At 44.4% G+C, this 14259-nt stretch overlaps 1 protein-coding gene across 3 annotated transcripts in view; it reads right to left on the bottom strand.

Moving 5' to 3' along the window:
• Window positions 1-14259, bottom strand: part of LOC126197083 (uncharacterized) — a 576613-nt gene that overhangs the window by 216223 nt on the left and 346131 nt on the right. The window lies entirely within an intron of this gene.

Here is a 14259-nt window from a genome sequence, read left to right as displayed (position 1 = left end):
ATCTTTGGCAAAATGGAACATGCTGATGTTCTAACTGTACTGCTAGTGAGGATTTGTGTGAGCGGAAGGTACCAGGCCACAAAACTGTAATTGAAAACAAGATTCACAAGACTTTATTTCACTTTAAATTTAGTAAATTTCACAAACAATGTCAAAGAATTTTAAAGTTTAATCATTACCCAATTTGAACCAACTTGACCAAGCTGCCTTGAAAACTTGAAATCAATACGCATTACAGGAAAGACGTTAATCTGAATTCTTGTGTACTTTCATCATAACAGTTCGGAAGCCCTCTTCGCCTCTCTAAATGGCACTAAAATAGAGAAATGATTACACTGCAAATTACTCACAAGATTCAACTTACTATTGCAAGCAAACATTGACTACGACAGTCCTGACACTAGAGCAATCAATTGGGAATGGAATAATTACCCAACAAAGAAATGATTTCATTTTAACGTATCTGCTCTAGACAGCATGTTACTAACCATAAGCCTTTAAATCATAGCTTAATACGAAGTATTAAAACCATTCTAGTTCTGTAGCGGAAATATTAAATGCATTTACAGTGAAAGTGGTAAAACTGACAGTCCAGCGTGCAATACTGGTTTGTACAGGGTTATTACAAATGATTGAAGCGATTTCACAGCTCTACAATAACTTTATTATTTGAGGTATTTTCACAATGCTTTGCACACACATACAAAAACTCAAAAAGTTTTTTAGGCATTCACAAATGTTCGATATGTGCCCCTTTAGTGATTCGGCAGACATCAAACCGATAATCAAGTTCCTCCCACACTCGGCGCAGCACGTCCTCATCAATGAGGTCGAAAGCATCGTTGATGCGAGCTCGCAGTTCTGGCACGTTTCTTGGTAGAGGAGGTTTAAACACTGAATCTTTCACATAACCCCACAGAAAGAAATCGCATGGGGTTAAGTCGGGAGAGCGTGGAGGCCATGACATGAATTGCTGATCATGATCTCCACCACGACCGATCCATCGGTTTTCCAATCTCCTGTTTAAGAAATGCCGAACATCATGATGGAAGTGCAGTGGAGCACCATCCTGTTGAAAGATGAACTCGGCGCTGTCGGTCTCCAGTTGTGGCATGAGCCAATTTTCCAGCATGTCCAGATACACGTGTCCTGTAACGTTTTTTTCGCAGAAGAAAAAGGGGCCGTAAACTTTAAACCGTGAGATTTCACAAAACACGTTAACTTTTGGTGAATTGCGAATTTGCTGCATGCATGCGTGAGGATTCTCTACCGCCCAGATTCGCACATTGTGTCTGTTCACTTCACCATTAAGAAAAAATGTTGCTTCATCACTGAAAACAAGTTTCGCACTGAACGCTTCCTCTTCCATGAGCTGTTGCAACCGCGCCGAAAATTCAAAGCGTTTGACTTTGTCATCGGATGTCAGGGCTTGTAGCAATTGTAAACGGTAAGGCTTCTGCTTTAGCCTTTTCCGTAAGATTTTCCAAACCGTCGGCTGTGGTACGTTTAGCTCCCTGCTTGCTTTATTCGTCGACTTCCGCGGGCTACGCGTGAAACTTGCCCGCGCGCGTTCAACCGTTTCTTCGCTCACTGCAGGCCGACCCGTTGATTTCCCCTTACAGAGGCATCCAGAAGCTTTAAACTGCGCATACCATCGCCGAATGGAGTTAGCAGTTGGTGGATCTTCGTTGAACTTCGTCCTGAAGTGTCGTTGCACTGTTATGACTGACTGATGTGAGTGCATTTCAAGCACGACATACGCTTTCTCGGCTCCTGTCGCCACTTTGTCTCACTGCGCTCTCGAGCGCTCTGGCGGCAGAAACCTGAAGTGCGGCTTCAGCCGAACAAAACTTTATGAGTTTTTCTACTTATCTGTAGTGTGTCGTGACCATATGTCAATGAATGGAGCTACAGTGAATTTATGAAATCGCTTCAATCATTTGTAATAGCCCTGTATATAATGGTCGCCAAGGAGGGGAAGGAAGCCAGAGTGTACTCTGTGTGCATACCGGGAGGAGACATTCCGGATGTGGAAAGGCTGCTTCCGGATGCCATGAAGAGTACAGGGTGCAGCCAACTGCAGGTGGTGGCTTATGTCGGTACCAATGACATGTGTCGCTTTGGATCAGAAGAGATTGTCTCTGGTTTCGGACGGCTAGCGGAAATGGTAAAGACTGCCAGTCTTGCTTGCGAGATTAAGGCGGAGCTTACCATCTGCAGCATCGTCGATAGAACCGTCTGGGATCCTTTGGTGCAGCGTGGTGAGTTCCGCCTAACAGGTCAGTGGTCCACTATACGGAGGAAGCGGCTACACGGGTAGCGGTGGCTGTGTGGAAGTGCCTGGGAGGTTTTTTAGGTTAGAGTGTCTCAGGAAACCACAGAAAGGGCGTTCATCTTAAAGGGGACAGATAAAACACAGTAAGGTAGTTGTAGCAACAATCGGTAATTCAGTTGTAAATTGTCGTAGCTGTCTTGGGAAAAAAAACCAGAGCTCCAAGCCCTAATAGAAAGAAGTGAAGCTCAAATAGTTGTAAGTACGGAATGCTGGTTAAAGCCGGAAATAAGTTCAGCCGAAATTTTTTCAAACGAGCTAACAGTGTGAAAGGATAGATTAAATACAGTTTGCTGTCAGAAACAGTTTACCTTGTAGTGAAACTGAAGTAGATAGTTCTTGAGAAATGGTGTGGTTAGAGGTTATACTTGACAATCGGACTAAAATATTAATTGACTCGTTTTACCGACCCCCCCTCCCCCCCCGATTCAAAAGATATAGTTTCTGAACAGTTCAAAGAAAACTTGAGTCTCATTTCAAATAGGCACCCCATTCATACAATTATAGTCGGTGGTGACTTCAATCTACCCGCGATATGCTGGAAAAATTAACTGTTAAAAGCCGGCGGCAGGCATGAAACGTCATCCGAAATTGTACTGAAGGCTTTCTCAGAAGATAATTTTGAACAATTAATTCCTAAGCCCACTCGAAGAGTAAATGGTTGCGAAAGCATATTTGACCTCTTAACAAGAAATAACCCTGGACATATAGGGAGTATCATGACGGATAAAGGGATTAGCGACCACAAGGCGATTGCTGCTAGGCTGAATACCGCAACACCCACAGCCATCAAAAAGAAAACGCAAAGTATATCTAATTAAAAAAGCTGAAAAAATGCTCTTAACGCCTTTTTGAGAGACAGTCTCCGCTCCTTCCGATCTGATCACGTAAGCTTAGAAAAGCTGTGGAATGCTTTCAAAGAGATAGTATCGACGGCAATTGAGAGATAATGGTTCAAATGGCTCTGAGCACTATGGGACTTAACATCTGAGGTCATCAGTCCCCTAGAACTTAGAACTACTTAAACATAACTAACCTAAGGACATCACACACATCCATGCTCGAGGCAGGATTCGAACCCGCGACCGTAGCAGTCGCGCGGTTGCGGACTGAAGCGCCTAGAACCGCTCGGCCACCGCGGCCGGCTAATTGAGAGATATATACCGCATAAATTAATAAGTGATTGTACTGATCCCCCATGGTACACAAAACGGGTCAGATCGCTGTTGCAGAAGCAACGAAAAAAGCAAGCCAAATTTAAAAGAACGCAAAATCCCCAAGATAGGCAAAGTTTTGCAGAAGTGCGATGTATAGCGCGTGCTTCAATGCGAAGTGCTTTTAATAATTTCCACAACGAAATTCTGTCTGGGAATCTGACAGAAAATCCAAAGAGATTCTGGTCTTACATAAAGCACACCAGTGGTAAGACGTGATCAATACCTTCACTGCGCGATAACACCTGTGAAGTCACTGATGACAGTGCCACTAAGCAGAGTTATTAAACACTGTTTTCCGATACTCCTTCACCATAGAAGACGAAGTAAATATTCCTGAATTCCAACTAAGAACAACTGCCAAGATGAGAAACATAGAACTAGATATCCTCATCGAGTAAAACAGAACTAATATCCGGCATTCCCCAAGGAAGTGTTATAAGCCCTCTATTGCTCCTGATCTGTATTAACAACATAGGACACAATCTGAGTAGTCCTCTTAGATTGTTTGCAGATGATGCTGTCATTTACAGTCTTGTAAAGTCATCAGATGACTAAAATGAATTGCAAAATGATTTAGATACGATATCTGCATGGTGCGAAAAGTGGCAATTAACCCTGCATAATGAAAAGTGTGAAGTTATTCACAATGAGTACTAAAAGAAATCAGCTAAATTTCGATTACGCGATAAGTCAGGCAAATCTAAAGGCTGTAAATTCAACTAAATATTTAGGGATCACAATTACAAGTAAGCCAAATTGGAACGATCACGTAGATAATGCTGTGGGTAGAGTCAACTAAAGACTGCGATTCATTGGCAGAACACTTAGAAGGTGCAACAGGTCTACTAAAGAGACTGCTGTGGGATGTGGGATCCGCATCAGGTGGGACTGATGGATGACATCGAAATAGTACAAAGAAGGGCAGCTCGTTTTGTATCATTGCGAAATGCGGGGAGACAGTGCCACAGACATGATGCGTGAATTGGAGTGACAATCATCAAAACAAAGGCGTTTTTCGTTGCAACGGTATCTTCTCATGAAATTACAATCACCAGTTTTGTCCTCCGACTGACATTCCGTTGGCACCCACCTTCGTAGGGACAAATGATCATCACCGAAACCTGCAATGTCGGAGATCCTTTATGTCCATATTCAAGTGCATCTATTCTCCCTTGGAACGTATTCCAGTTCATACGTCATCTAACCATTTTTGCTCCTTATCCTCTCAGGAATAGTTTCATGCAGATTAGAAAAATCATACCGTATATGATTCGTATTGAGGTGTGCTAATGATAATTTAGCAACTTTATTTCTGAAAACACAGAGGAAGTTAACTTTTTTAATGGTTAGAGTGTTGCATGAATTCATGAGCCAGAGTGGTGGGGGTAGGGAAAGAGGGAGGACGGGGAGGGAAGGGGAGGGGAGGGACATAGAGCGAGAGAGAGGGGAGGGGAAGGACCGAGAGCCAGAGAGAGAGAGAGTGAGTGAGTGGGGGGGGGGGGGGGGGAGAGGGCTTGATGTCATCTGGAAATCGGCATTGACTAGCCCGTCTGTTCCCCTGCAGTGAGCGTGCAGTGTGTTCACTGCAATTACACTTACAGCAATACATCACTTTGTTCCCATTTACGCTAGTCGGCTCTCTGCTCGTGGTCGTCTGTTGTAAGCACTGCAGTTCCACAGCCAGTTCAAAAACTTCATCATTTTGGGGAGCCTAAAATTTAACTGGCAGCAGCTATCAGAAAAACATTTCCTGATAAACGATGACCAGTGCAAGGCGTTTCTGCATTTTTGTACTTCGCAAGCAACCGTGCGGTTTGAGACGGAGAGGGGGTATCGTTCTCCTCAAAATACGTCCCTCTCTCACACCCCACGCCACATCGTCTTAATCGATTACAGTATGTGTACGGGATTAAAGGAGAGAATCTACGCAGACAAAGAGTGGCCAACCTTTCGGAGGCCGCCATGTTAACAAATGACTGCGCACGGAGTCACATTTAGGTAGAATCGTAAGGTTATATCCAGTTACCAACCGACTATAAAAAGAAACGGATTATGTAAGAGACTTCCGAAACAGCACTTCTAACCTATTATTTAGTAAGAGATTAAAGTAGGTGCCATGTATTTAAGCAAAAATTACGTTATTTTGATCTGAGGGTAAACTGAACTGTTTGCCGCGAAACGTTTTTGAGCGTACTGTCATCCAATCTTACTCATTATATGAACGTGTAAGTAGTTCGCCGGCGCGAAGAACTCGAATCGACACATCGCCCCTGAAGGTGGGCTTTGTCGTCAGCACAGACTGGAGTCAGGCAGTGACTGGTGCCTCCCGCATCCTTACCAGACAGTGCAGTATCGGAATGAAAATGGCGTTAAATACAACGTCGTAATGCTTCCGCTAATGTAAGCTCTCTTGCAAATACGGCCTGAATGTTGTGAAGAATCCGACGAAGTATTGTATCTATAGAAGAGTGCTGTATCCAGCAATAAGCAAAATTGCAGTCGCCTTTAGTGTTTATGCACATACGATTAGGCCAGCCACTCTGGCCGAGCGGTTCTAGGCGCTTCAGTCTGGAACCGCGCTGTTGCTGCTACGGTCGCAGGTTCGAATACTGCCTCGGGCATGGATGTGTGTGATGTCGTTAGGTTAGTTAGGTTTAAGTAGTTCTAAGCCTAGGGGACTGATGACCTCAGATATTAAGTCCCATAGTGCTCAGAGCCATTTGAACCAGCACGTGCTATTATGATTTATTATCCAGATTTTTATGACAGTATCACTTCAGTAATACTACCAGACCGAACTGTGCCAATTTCTTGGGGAAGAGTGTGTGTGTGTGTGTGTGTGTGTGTGTGTGTGTGTGTGTGTGTGTGTGTGTGTGTTGAATGATTATGAGAGAAGGGACAAACTCAGTGCTGGCACATAGCACACTTTTCTCGAATAGCATCAAGGGGCCCACCGACGGACAGATTACCATCAGCAATATCGTTAACCCTCAGTTCATGAGATACTGCCGAGGGTTTTGGTATTTCAGCCAGGACGTTGGCGTCCCTCCTTTCACCCGTACCGGCAAAGGGAACAGCTGCCAGCACCACGCAAGATACCCAGACGGTAACCGATCCAAGCATTGGCCACCCAATGGCGCTTAACTTTGGTATTCTGACCGGAACCTGTGTATCCACCGTGCCATGCACATTGTCTCGTCCAATAGTGACTAATTAAGAATAAGTTCTGGACCCATACCTGTGATAAACCGTTTTCAAACGTGCACTACTAATGGTTGTTTCATTAAAGGTCCTTCAGGATATACAGGAGTGTATTTTTGAGCTTGTAGGGTGATGTTCAAAAATCGCATTACTACCAACATAACTACCACTTTCAGATACGACCTGTGGCAGCGTGGACAGTGAGTAATCATAACCTATGTACCACTGGAAGGTGACGGACATAACATTATGACGTGCTCTTGTTCAACAAACATACAACTGCGCGAAACATATTACATTTCACAATGCGCGGTGTTCGGCTCCAGGCAACATGGTAGAATAGTCTAACAAAACAGTACTGACACATCTAATTGTACAGGAGTAAGGTGCCTCTTTCCTTTATTCCAATATTGTAATCCCAAACTACGGCAACGTTCGGAATTCTTCCCGAAATCATGTAGTTCTTATAACTTCATATGCAGAAAGTTTAAGCAGATGTCATGGTTGCCTTAGTGGCTATTCTTAGCAAGACAGTGAAATGAATGGAAACTTAATCCATAAAGCGTCTTTCCAAAAGTATTTCTGCACGCCAGTTTACATTTCGTAGTCAAGTTTTTATCATTAGGACTGCAGTTGTCCTTCACTGCGATGTCAACACGTGTCTGGCGTGTCGTCATTGCAGTGAAGATCTTTATAGTCTTGATGATGAAGCGATGACTTTGAAACGTCTCCTGTACCAACCTCTTCATCTTGGCAAGGCAGAAACTCTATTAAGATGGCAGTAGACGCGTTTTATTATTAGGCGTCCGTTAAGCAGCAAAAAAATTTCTGCTCATATCACTCGGCAATCGTAACAGGAAGACTCCGAAACTAGGAAACTGGTCCTCGTCAAGAAGCACTAACAACGTGTCTTCACAGCAGTGTCAGATCTCTTGAGCGGGGATAATGATCGTATTGTGTCACTGTCTTCCTTAACGACTTTACAGCCGTTATGACGTCTTATGTAACAGCGTCTGTTCCGATAGCGTGAGCGTTACTTAGGGCTAGTCGCAGCTTTCTGTGTCACTACTGGAGTTGAACACGCCTGCCACAAGCTGTGTTGTGGGCAGACAGAGCTCGTATCCTCTGAGGGTAAAGGGGCATTTGATGATTGCACCGGTTCTGGGAAGCCTGTCTGTCGACTGAAGGACAGATTTTTGCATGGATTCAACAATGCGTATCCAAAAGAACGCGGTGTTCAAAACTAATACTTTCACGGTGACATACGACATCAATTACACGAATTCGGTATCAACAGCTGTGTTATCATGCACATCTCTACAGAATCAAAATGTGCACATATTGTGAGGATCTCTCCTCAGAAGTAGCAAATCTAAACCATCTTCGAGCTACTCCAGTCGGGAGGCCATACTTTACATGGGAATCGTCAAACTGGGAATTCCTCTACCGACAGGAGTCACGAAACTGTGCTCACGCGGCAATATACTTTCGAGAGACGGAAATTCATCTCTGAATTCTAAGACGGGGAACCCTCCATAGGTGTCAATGAGCGACACAGACGAAACTTCGCATAGTGAAAAAGGGATGAAAACAAAAAAAAGGACACCCATTTTGGCTTAGGTTCACACACTCAGTAGTTTCCGAGAAAATGGCAGTTGAAGTTTCCACCCCGTTTTATGAATCCCTGGCACAGTGAAAAAATGAATCGGCAGCGTGGAGATACCATGTTCAAATCCAGTGTTATGCTGTTTCTTTCTTTTATTTTTTGTTTCTGTAGAAGCATGTAACATCATTATTTTTTGACATGGTGAGATAGAATGGAATTATTGATCAAATAAATAAGCATTTCAAATCTATTTAAAAGTGGATTTTATCAACAGAAATCTTATACAATCTTGTATTATTAACATTAATTGAAATTAAATGTGTCACATAGTGGAATAAGGCGAGTCGGAGCGCCTAACGATGCACTGAATAAACAAACATGCACCATATTTCACACAAGAATAGGCTAAAATTTAATAAACCACTAATTTTTTCATATTTTGCAACAGTAAATAACAATCTTTATGAAAAGTCAATATGTTGAAACATCTAACAGACATCATACATCAACACAATATACACTCCTGGAAATTGAAATAAGAACACCGTGAATTCATTGTCCCAGGAAGGGGAAACTTTATTGACACATTCCTGGGGTCAGATACATCACATGATCACACTGACAGAACCACAGGCACATAGACACAGGCAACAGAGCATGCACAATGTCGGCACTAGTACAGTGTATATCCACCTTTCGCAGCAATGCAGGCTGCTATTCTCCCATGGAGACGATCGTAGAGATGCTGGATGTAGTCCTGTGGAACGGCTTGCCATTCCATTTCCACCTGGCGCCTCAGTTGGACCAGCGTTCGTGCTGGACGTGCAGACCGCGTGAGACGACGCTTCATCCAGTCCCAAACATGCTCAATGGGGGACAGATCCGGAGCTCTTGCTGGCCAGGGTAGTTGACTTACACCTTCTAGAGCACGTTGGGTGGCACGGGATACATGCGGACGTGCATTGTCCTGTTGGAACAGCAAGTTCCCTTGCCGGTCTAGGAATGGTAGAACGATGGCTTCGATGACGGTTTGGATGTACCGTGCACTATTCAGTGTCCCCTCGACGATCACCAGTGGTGTACGGCCAGTGTAGGAGATCGCTCCCCACACCATGATGCCGGGTGTTGGCCCTGTGTGCCTCGGTCGTATGCAGTCCTGATTGTGGCGCTCACCTGCACGGCGCCAAACACGCATACGACCATCATTGGCACCAAGGCAGAAGCGACTCTCATCGCTGAAGACGACACGTCTCCATTCGTCCCTCCATTCACGCCTGTCGCGACGCCACTGGAGGCGGGCTGCACGATGTTGGGGCGTGAGCGGAAGACGGCCTAACGGTGTGCGGGACCGTAGCCCAGCTTCATGGAGACGGTTGCGAATGGTCCTCGCCGATACCCCAGGAGCAACAGTGTCCCTAATTTGCTGGGAAGTGGCGGTGCGGTCCCCTACGGCACTGCGTAGGATCCTACGGTCTTGGCGTGCATCCGTGCGTCGCTGCGGTCCGGTCCCAGGTCGACGGGCACGTGCACCTTCCGCCGACCACTGGCGACAACATCGATGTACTGTGGAGACCTCACGCCCCACGTGTTGAGCAATTCGGCGGTACGTCCACCCGGCCTCCCGCATGCCCACTATACGCCCTCGCTCAAAGTCCGTCAACTGCACATACGGTTCACGTCCACGCTGTCGCGGCATGCTACCAGTGTTAAAGACTGCGATGGAGCTCCGTATGCCACGGCAAACTGGCTGACACTGACGGCGGCGGTGCACAAATGCTGCGCAACTAGCGCCATTCGACGGCCAACACCGCGGTTCCTGGTGCGTCCGCTGTGCCGTGCGTGTGATCATTGCTTGTACAGCCCTCTCGCAGTGTCCGGAGCAAGTATGGTGGGTCTGACACACGGGTGTCAATGTGTTCTTTTTTCCATTTCCAGGAGTGTAGTTATCATATCCCTTCAACAGTAATACTGATCAGGATCCGATCGAATCAGGAGGATATCGGCTTTATAAAGGACCTCCAGGAGAAAGGTCAATAGAAAATATTTCCCATTTCGGGATGTGTTTCTTGGTACACAATAGAATATTGGATTCCATTGAGGATTTTTCATCTAATTCCGCACGAATAGCATTGTTAAAGGTTAAGTTGGAAAAAAAAATCTACAAACTGTTAAATGTTCCTGTTCCAACTAACAGAATAAATTTTGGGGTGAACTTGAGCAATTGTTAACGACCATACCGAATAGTAATATCAAACTTCTACTTGGACACTTTAATGTGAAGATATGACGAGAGAAAAAATGTCGAAGTCTGGTCGGGCGATTGCCAGCTCATAAACCTACAAACAGGAATGGAGAACAGTTCATTGAACTTTGTACTTTTATACAGGGTGGTCCATTGATAGTGACCGGGCCAAATATCTCACGAAATAAGCATCAAACGAAAAAACTACAAAGAATGAAGCTTGTCTAGCTTGAAGGGGGAAACCAGATGGCGCTATGGTTGGCCGCTAGATGGCGCTGCCATAGGTCAAACGGATATCAACTACATTTTTTTAAATAGCAACCCGCATTTTTATTACATATTCGTGTAGTACGTAAAGAAATATGAATGTTTTAGTTGGACCACTTTTTTCGCTTTGTGACAGATGGCGCTATAATAGTCACAAACATATGGCTCACAATTTTAGAAGAACAGTTGGTAACAGGTAGGTTTTTTAAATTAAAATACAGAACGTAGGTACACTTGAACATTTTATTTCGGTTGTTCCAGTGTGATACATGTACCTTTGTGAACGTATCATTTCTGAGAACTAATTTTACGTCTCGTACAAAGTTATTTCACGTAACTCCTTGGTTTAACATTATATGGGTCTTTGCACCAGTTTTCTCCGGCTGATGATAAAGTTTACGCACACACGCTACTCTTTCAAGTCAGTCCGTGTACAACCGCAGTTCCGAGGAAACACAAAACCGATAATACGTACACAAAATACAACCCACTCCAATCAGAACTGCACCGCTTGTAACACCCATTTTGGGAAGGTGGCGTAGGGCGGAGGAAGGAGCAGTGTCCCTGAATAGTCCTCAGTTCCCTCCATATTCTTCCAGTAGGGAGCGTCAGGATAAAATTAGATTAATAACAGCTGCTTGGTGCACAAGCAGTCTGCCTTCGACCTCTGCATCCATGAGTGAAACGGCAGGAAGCTTTAAATTTACATGTCAGGCTTCTATCTGGTCTAGTGTCTTACATTTTTTGGTATCTTTGATAATATTTCTCTCTCTACGCACTTAATACAAGCAATGTGCCCGATAACCTGTTTCAAATATTCCAATCTTTGTCCCTACAATCTTTCAAATGCCCATTGTACTGCCCTCTTGTCTATGCTTTGATGCCGCAAAATCATTCACCACTAACCTGTCTCCTCTCTTGGTAAAAGTGTCCGACAAACTTAGTACCTCACCTATTCTTTCTAGTAATAAATCTAGATCTACATACATACTCCGCAAGTCACTATAAGGCGCATGAAGAAGGGTATCTTTTTGCATTACTAGTCATATTTTCTGCTCCAATAGCAAATGATTCAAGTGGAAAATGTCTGTCTATATGTAAGAGCCCATATTATCTAGTATTCATGGCCTTTATGCGAAATGTACGTTTGAGACAGCAGTCCGTCGCAAACGCCTGTTCTCTATTCTTTCCCGATTATGTTTCGCGAAAAGAACGACATCTTTCTTCTTGAGATTTCTATTTGAGCGCAAGGGCCATTTCCGTAAAATTGCCGGTAACAAACCTAGCAGTAACCTCTGAGTTGCTTCACTGTATTCCTTTACCCAAACAACAAATCAGCACTCAAGGATGGGTCGCACAAGTGTTCTGTACGCGGTCTGATACTGTAATACTGTCCTAGAATTATCCCAATAAGCCGATGTCGACCTCCCGCATTCCCTACCACAAATCTTAGGCGCTCTTTCCATTTCGTACTGCTTTGCAACGTTACGCTTAGATACTTAATCGATATGACTGTCAAGCAGTACACCCCTGCCAATGAATTACAAAATACGATGGTTTTTCTTACTCATCACCATGAAACTACATTTTTCCATATTTAGAACAAGATGGCATTCATAACTCTGTCTAAAACATCCAGTATCCCTCTTAGACACTCAAAGACCATACATGCTCTAACACTAAGGGTTATCAGCAAACAGCCTGGATCGCTTTTCAATCTATCCATTACTAACAGCAGTCCCATGACACTTCACCGGGACACTCCTAACAATGCCCTTCTCCGTGATGAACATTCGCTGGCCACAACGTACTGGGACCTACAACTCGAGTAGTTTTTGTACCACTCAGAATATCTGAGAAGCTATTCCGTATGAAAGATTTCGGAAATATAGGTATATGGAATCTGCCTGTTTCCCTCCCGCCATGGTCCGCAGAATATCATATGAGAAAAGGACAAGCTGACTTTCAAACGAGCGATGCTTCCTAAATCTCTGCTTATTTGAGATAAGAAGCTTTTTCGAGCCGAAGAAAATTATTTTATTTGAACGCAGAATATGGTCAAGAATTGCTCTGAGCACTATGGGACTTAACATCTGAGGTCATCAGTACCCTAGAACTACTTAAACCTAAATAAGCTAAGGACATCACACACATCCATGCCCGAGGCAGGATTCGAACGTGCGACCGTAGCGGTCGCGCGGTCCCAGAATGAAGCGCCTAGAACCGCTCGGCCACAACGACCGGTGGTCAAAAATTGTGCAGCAGACTGACATTACGGATATTGGTCTGTAATTTGGCGGGTTCTTCTGTTACCAGCCTCTGGAGTCTTGGCCCTGGACAAGAGATTAACCATCAATGGAAGCTAAGTAAAAGACTAATACCGAAGAGTACTCTCTCTAGAACACAATCAGCACTTTGTCCGGGCCTGTCCACTGATTTATTTTCAACTATTTCTGCTGCTTCTCTAAGCCATTGACGCCTGTTTCTATGACATCCATATGGGAGTTTGCGCAACAGTCGTAGGATGGTGCAGCTGTACGAACTTTGCGCGTGAATGATTTTTTAAAGGCGAAATTTCAGTTTTTTTTTATGTCATTAGGCTGTCAATTCTGTTCTGTGAAGTGGTTTGCAGATATGGTGTACGGTAAAGGTATATACAGTATTTCCACTTTTCAGTGCTTTAGGTGCTCTCCTATCTCCTAGCACATAGGCGTCTTAGTATCCACCCCACCCGAGGAGGTTAATATCTATCCTACTTCATACATAGAGTAGATTCTAATGTAACTCAATGTATTTGACCCCGCCAAAACCTGAAGAAGGAGTTCGGACACACTGTGACCACGCTCTCGACCGATGTTGTGGGCGACCTCTGGCGAAGACGTCCGATGACCGTTGTCGGTGCCACTATAACCGCAGCCTTAGACTCGCCACATCCACTCGGCCATCGAACCGCAAGGAAGAATCCTGAGGAACTGCAATTCGTCTAAGAAGGAGGTCACTTAGAACACTCTTTCAACAAATTCTTTAGTACTGTCAGGCGGTCTGGTATCCTCAATTAACGGAGAAGAGAAAAAGAGAAGTCAAAGAATAGCTGCACGCTGCGTCACACATTTGTTCTGACAGCATGATAGAGGCATGGAAATGCTCAACGAAGTCCACTGGGACACAGCGCTAGGAAGGCGTTGTGCATCTCAGAGAGCCTTATTTTCAGACTATAGAGGCATTCCAAAAACGTTCAAGTGTGTGTGAAATCTTATGGGACTTAACTGCTAAGGTCATCAGCCCCTAAGCTTACACACTACTTAACCTAAATCATCCTAAGGACAAACACACACATCCATGCCCGAGGGAGGACTCGAACCTCCGCCGGGACCAGAGGCATTCCAATAAGAGT

Source organism: Schistocerca nitens, chromosome 1, assembly GCF_023898315.1.
Source record: "Schistocerca nitens isolate TAMUIC-IGC-003100 chromosome 1, iqSchNite1.1, whole genome shotgun sequence".
NCBI classification, from domain to species: Eukaryota; Metazoa; Arthropoda; class Insecta; order Orthoptera; family Acrididae; genus Schistocerca; species Schistocerca nitens.
The sequence above is the reverse complement of the archived record's forward strand: the minus strand, read 5'-3'. Positions and strand labels throughout refer to the sequence as shown.